This window comes from Pygoscelis adeliae, unplaced genomic scaffold (assembly GCF_000699105.1).
Source record: "Pygoscelis adeliae isolate BGI_AS28 unplaced genomic scaffold, ASM69910v1 Scaffold14, whole genome shotgun sequence".
Classification (NCBI taxonomy): domain Eukaryota; kingdom Metazoa; phylum Chordata; class Aves; order Sphenisciformes; family Spheniscidae; genus Pygoscelis; species Pygoscelis adeliae.
Genome location: NW_008825109.1, coordinates 11,909,714 through 11,917,000, shown reverse-complemented (window position 1 = coordinate 11,917,000; position 7,287 = coordinate 11,909,714). Strand labels below are relative to the sequence as shown.

The following is a 7,287-nucleotide window of genomic DNA, read 5'->3' as shown; positions in this document are numbered from 1 at the left end:
CTGCTTAATGTGCTTTGGCTCACACAGTGAAGCAGCCCATGAACCGGACCTCTTGAACTCATACAGCACATTAACTGGATTTCTTTTGTATAAAGCAAAACCAGAAGATGATCTCCAGATAAATGCTCTCCAGCCAACTGCTAATGGGCATTCAGGCTTAACCCATATTTACACAGTGAAGGATAGTGGCACAGCCTTCAGCACTTTGGGTTGTTCTAGCATTGCATCAGTTAAGAAATGGCTAATTTTTTTTTTTTTAATACTTATTCTTTATGTTTCAGCAGTTCTCTTTGTTGCAGACTCCTGCCCAGTTGGCCCTCTTCTTTTGAAGAACTCACTATAATGGAAAAAAATACAAAATCTTTTCAGTATTATACCATGAGTAGACAGGTACAGTACAAGAAGCTAGAAATAAAAAATGGGGACAAAATGATGAATGGGGATACTTTAAATTATGAACTCCTTAAGTTGACCTAGTCTTTGGACAGCTACTACACAAGGCAGACACATTTATGACCAAATGCTAGAACTGTGACAGCAGGTAAATCTCCCCCATGAGTCTAGAGTCTCTTTGGAATTCCATTCTTGCTCAGTGAAAGTATTAGTATGCATGCAAATATTAACATTAGTGTTTATCTCAAAGTATTCTTGCATCGTGGCTGGAAAACCGAGCTTGCTGTTCTTTGTGTGTTAATGACAGGAGTCAACACTTTTTTCTTCCAGGAATTAAAAGCAGACATTATATTATGATAGCTGGAATGATATAATGGAATTTTCCTGGCATTTTGCTGATTTATTTGTCTACTTTATCATTACTATTATTTTTTGCCTACTTTACTACATTACTCTTTCAACTGCTGATTGTAATGTCAAACTTTATGCTTATAGCTACTTGCTATTACTTGTACTTACTTGTTTCTTAATGTGTATCTTCTGCTCAGGAATGGTTTAGATTAGGTTGTAAAGAGAACAGGTAGATACTACAGCTTTTAATATACTACATTGTAGTTTGATAGTCTCAATATTAAAATAGTCTCAATATTAAAATCTCATAGTCTCAGTATTAAAATCTGCTTACAAGTCTACCATTACTAGAGTTCTTGCTTCTGCCAGGTTCTTATCCATGGAGCAGGTAAATTAAGAAAAGGGAGAAGGGAGAGAGGAAAAGTGAAAGACATTTACTTCATAGTAAGTAACGTATTCATAATAGTAAGTATTTCATAGTAATACCTGTGTTTTGCAGGCATCAGCCAGCGGGAATAATCTGTACTAAATCATAACATTGAGGAGAGATTTTTTACAAGCTATCTTACCTTCCCACGTGAACAGTTTTTAAATGGGAGAATCTATTCCTTCTGATTCCACTTTCCCCTAGGAATTTCTCTGTTCAACAAGAAGCCTTTCTTTCTATAACCTGTACTGGCTATAACCTATTTACTGCAGTGAGGCATCAAGAGTGACCACAAAGGGCTCCACCCTGCCTTCTATTGCAGATCACAGCATTCCTCAAAAACTGCCAGTAAAGAAGAAATGAGCAAATATTGTATGAATCTTTCAGACTCCCAGGTCAGGCCAGCTCTCAATCTTTTTTTTGGTCTGTGCTATGTCTACCCAATAGGCCTCAAATTGGCACAATCAGCTGTGCTTTTCATTTAGCCTCTTTATTCAGAATAATTTTCATCAACACACTTGGTAAGAGATGAGCTTTTGCAGAATGACTGGGACTTTTACTCTGTCTGTTGTATTTTACAAAGCAGTTCATCCCCAAATTGAAAGGAAGCCACTCTACTTTACCTTGCTTTTTAGGAGACCTGAAGGCCCAATTAGTTCTCAAAAAGATGTTTCCCAACATGTACATCTACAGCAGACAGGGGGTCATCCAGAGTCCAGTCAGCATTGCTGTACACAGCTCTAGCGAGACTCACTCTCGGCTTCTGCCCTCCACTTACATTGACACCCTAAGAAAAGAAAGCCAAAATAATCAACATTTAAATATGAAATACTAAAGAAGACCAGTGTATCACACTCAGTCTCGTCGTTATTTTTTTCAGGTAATGAAAGTAAATTTTATAGTAGATACGAAAACAGAAATTTGGATTTTCAAGTAATTAGAGCAAAGTTTGGGCTCTGTTGATTAAATTCCTACTCCAAAATGGGCAAATGCAAGGTACTTTGGAAAATTAAAAAAATAACTATTATTTACAGTCATACAGGCATTTTTACAGTATAGAGGAAACCCTATAGAGAACAGGACAGGGCTGTCTCAAACTTCTGTATAGAAAAGAGCCATTTTAAAAATTAGTAAGAGTTCAGAGTGTGAACAGAAGTTAAGTTCAAAGTAAGTAAGCTAAGTAAGGAGATGGGCTAGATGTACTTGGCTGAGCACTGATTAGTTATCAGTATAAATTATCAAATAGGTAATATACAAAAACATAAAAGCCATAACTTAATTTACTTATTGCATCATTTCTGACACCTCAAATTCTCACCCTTTCTCCAATCTCTGTTTGGTCTCCATTCAGTAACTGTCCCAAATCTGGCAGTAAAGCACAAGACTCTAAAACAAGTTCACAGTATGGCCTGTTTAGATTTGCACCAAAGAGAATATTTTCCTGTAAACTGTCATTTTGAATCCAAGCCTGCTGAGAAACATATGCCACTGAACCCTAAACAGAATTGGAAACAATTTTTTTACTTGGGCTTTCTGAACATAAAAAATAGCATTTAAAAATGCATTTGAAATTCCAGCTTTACCTCAAAGTAACCAGTAATTACTTCCAAAACTTGAGTGTTATTAAACTGTTAAAATTTTTACTAAGTCAGGTAATAAAAACAATCTGTTGAATATTCCTGTATAACAGCTTGTCTATAATTATTATAAGAGCACATACTTTGAATAAACCTGACAGAGTTGGGACATACATTGAGCAAAGTCTTTCAGGGAAAGATCTCAGTGACAAACAGACATCTGTTGTAAAATTTATATGCAGCAAAATGGGTCTGTATTAGGTATATATCAAAATTCAGTTTGATGGTTTGTATTTTCACATAACAATGACTGTCAGCCATTAGAAATTAAGGTTACAGGTTAGGAATGATAACTGGAAATGCTCCTAGATATTTTCTTACATTACGCTACATGCCCTGTGAAAACCTATTAATTTTACAACAAATTGGTACTATAGATACACTGGTTGGCTATATAATATCCTTATTAGATTCTGCACAGCTGATCTTTTTCCCATTAATTACCACTCTCAGATTTGGAACACCTCAACTTCATATTCTTCATCCCCCAACAGTGACAGGATACTGTACTAGATTTCCACAGGAGTGGATTCTTGTTCAACACTTATTTTCAAGGCTGAGACACTTTTTTAACATTGCCATATCCACTTGCAACCAGATTAACTGATATCATGCTTATCCATTGATATTTATTGGCTCAAGCACTGTAGTCTGTCATCAGAGGTTAACTTCCTCCATATCTATAACCTATAAAAAACTTCCCTAAACTCCATTCTGTGGTGGGGACTTTCAATGCTCTATGTAACTACAAGACAAGTTAAGCTACAGGGTTTCCTATCGCTAGGAGAGCCAGCACCTTAATTCCATCTCTGCCTAAAGTTCAACTTTCCCCTCTATTTCCATATCCGGTATCTTCTCTACACATAAGCCATTGCAAGAAAGATGATCATCTTCTACAACAGTTTATAATTGCTCTGAGTGGGTCATGTTTGTACAGCTGTTCAAAAACAGCAACCGTTAGATGTTTAGGCTCAATATATGACTTAAACACTCATGATTTTTGCACTGAATTATACAGATTATAAAAAAATGAAAATAGCTTTGTAATCACTTAGGTTGAAAACAAAGAAAAATTGTTACACTGTTAACAAAGTGTCACTGTGTTACTTTTCTTTGAAGATTTAAGAAGCTGGAGCTACCCTTGCCAGTATTTCTACAACCATAAATAGCTGAGGAGGAAAAACTGCACTTTCAAAAGCAGTTCTGCTTAATTTAGGTATTGAGGAGCGGGGCAGGGCAGGGGGACAATGGACAGACAATCTTAGTCTTCTCTGAACAGTTCCTTCAAGTTTCTCCATTTCTCCAAGAATAGCAGAAAGAAAAGATGACTTTCCAGATCCAACCTGTCCCACAAGAGCAACTAAAGAGCCTTCAGGAATGCTGATGCTCAGGCTGGAAATATTGAGGAAGACAAATTAGTTATCCTCTTCGTAGATACTCCATCTTGTATGGGTTGTGGTCACTGTGAGAAAGAAATACTCTTTAACCCTCAGAACAATGAAAAATTAGTACTTATGTATGTTTGCACATCTTTTGACTATGTACTGTTCAGAAACTTGCAATAATGACTTTAAGTATAAATTTATTTGTCTGCAAGTTAAGAGGTTGTGCTTTCATCTGGTCACAATAAAATCAAACGGGAAACAGTCTAACCAATAGTCAACTAGTGGTCTTGTATTCTTCTCAAGCCTGTGGTTCACATTCTATCTTATTGCGACAAGCAACTCCTAGACTTCTCATGTAGCATCTACTGCAGCCAAGGTGAGATGCCTCTTAAAGAAAAAAATAGCTGTTTGGGTAAATAAAAGCTGCCCTTCATCATCTGCGTATTTTGATGTCAAAATAAGTACATATGTACTCATAAACTTTAGCATACAAGGAGAGCCACTTGCTGTATCTGTACTCTATGCTATCTGGATCTAAGTGTGTTCTGATTTGAAGGCCCTATGCTAAGATAAGCATAGTCCCTTCAGACTGGAGCTTGGAGCACAAATGAGGTAGAGAAACGCTGTACCCAGAGACTATACCAGACTTTAATGAAGCCTGTATATGATGCTGAAGGCAGCTCATACCTGGATACGATATTGCAGGTTATATAGTGGCGGAGATGTGGGCGCTCAATGCCGTGTTATGGGAAGTGATCCCCCCAGCCCTGAGAGGAATAGGGTAGACAGTGTGGTGAGAGGGTTGGACTGGGTGGGTTGTAACCTTTTCAGTTAAATTTAACAGCTGTAGAGAGCTTATCAAATAGGTTTGTCATTCCACTCCAGAGCTTGGTTACTCCATTTCCTTACTAACCCTCCAATATGTTCATTGCGTTGCAGTTTAAGCATAGCTGAATTTACACCTAAGAAATACCTTGTTAAGAAATGACAAACAAAAAGAGGGGTGTTTTCAGGCAAGAGAGTCCACTGTGAGAAAAGCAAACTTTTTGTTTGTTTGCTCTTTCCAAAGAAAGCCACAGCCCAATTTTAAGATCAGCATTCAATGCAAGGCTGCATAAACGACCTTAGCTTACTTGTAGGCAATATAAAATGCTACACTGACAAAAGGGCATCTTGCCAGTTAATGCTCCCCAAAATGCAATTCAGGAAAAATTGGTATTGCAGTTAAATCTCCCTTGTGCAAACTGAGGGGAGAAGTGTTAGGAAAGAAGGAATGAAGAAGGAATGAAGAAGGAATGAAGAGCAGTTATACAGTGCTACGTTGGGGAACGTGCGATTTTATGTGGTTCCTCTTGGAGCATCAGGGACACCAGGTCAGATTTGACTTTCCAGAGCACACTGATCACATGGGATACTCTGGAAACAATAATTGATGTTCTTTTTGGTATGTAACATCATGAACTAGTCTGAATCAGAATATATTAAGCCTGAACAAAATCTCTATAGACATCCCATTCTGCCAAAGGAGCTCATAAAGATAAGTAAGAAAGACCTTACTTTTTTAAGACTGGCAGGCCATTTATTCCCAGCAGAAAGAAGCACCAATAAACCCAACAGCATGATCTCTTGCAGTAAAGAAAAAAGAGCAAAGAGTTGCTAATCCGTCCCCTCAGTTGAGTTTCTTAATGATCATCCATATAAACTCATGAGCAATTAATTAATAACTACTGCTTACTTCCACTGTAGTTTGTATTGACATCCTCAGGGTTAAGATCCTCAGCACACAGAAAATCCTCTAAACAGCTCAGAGAAACTTTGGTCTGCAAGATGAACATAGATATATAATATTTATAACATGCCTGTGCTGCCTAAATTTTTAAATAATATTTTAAAAGTTCTAGATAATATGGAAAGATATATTCTTTTTTGAAGATTGACAAAAAAGTTGTTTAGGTATTAAAAAATTATTTTCCTTAAAGTACTAAACAATCTAAAGTCATAAACGTGTTTTTTTCCTGAGGATCTACTGCTCGGTAGTTATAAAGTAACAGAGCACGCTTGACGTATCTAATGTTAGAAGATACAGTTAATCCTTGAATGTTGGTTCCTCTGACCCAATTAGTTTGTTTTCATAAACCTGTGGTAAAAACACTTCAGCCTTTTTTTTTTTAGAGAACTAGCACGCAGTAACTTCTCTTCATATAATGAAGAAAGACAACATTTTACTGTGAGTGCATCATGAGATGCCCATCACTGTGCTGTGACAAAGTGAGATGAACTACGCTTGTGCTAATTTTTAAGCTATTAGAAGTAAACCTTAAGAAAAGACAAGGTTTTGATCTTACAGTATGCTAACCATAAATGAAATCAAATTAGGATGATTATCTGCTCACAGTGGTCCCCTTCCTTACAAAAAGCTGAGTTGTGTACAAGCTGTGACAGAGTACATTCATGAGCAGCTCATATAATATACCCGTAATAGAGTCTTAAAAGCTAGAAGTTTGCAACTCGCATGGTAACCCTACTGGTGTACCATTAGGACTGAAGGTTGCTGATACGGTATTCTCAGCAGCCCTACTCCTTTTTTCTCTACTTCCTTCAGTGGTGACTTGAGAAAAACAGTATTGTAGAGGCCAAAATGGGTCTCCCCTACTTGGTACCAAGGGCTCCAATATGTAGCAATGGCTGAGTGATTTAACCATGTACAGCCCAAATTATTCATACTTTACTTCGGTGGACTATTGTTGGGGTTTAACCCCAGTCAGTAACAAAGCACCACACAGCCGCTCGCTCGCCCTCCCCCCCGCACCCCGATGGGATGGCGGTGTGATATACCCACTCAATGCCATGTTCTTTGGCCCAGGTGTCTGAATAGAAGTTGAGGGAGTAGGAGCAGAAGTTGAGTCTAATCCACTAAAGGAAGAAAAGCAAGAAACAGAAAGCTCAGTCACAATTAGGTGTGCTAGCCAATTTTCATTCTACTTAAAAGACTGAGAGACATCCTTTAAACAGCCTTCATGTAGAGCCTGGGCACACTGCTGGCTCATGTTCAGCCGGCTGTCGACCAATACCTGCAGGTCCTTTTCCGACAGGA

The 7,287-nt window shown here is 37.8% G+C and overlaps 1 pseudogene; it reads right to left on the bottom strand.

Annotated features, from left to right (window-relative positions):
* The window catches only part of LOC103920208, a 38,006-nt pseudogene that overhangs the window by 14,831 nt on the left and 15,888 nt on the right, over positions 1–7,287 (bottom strand).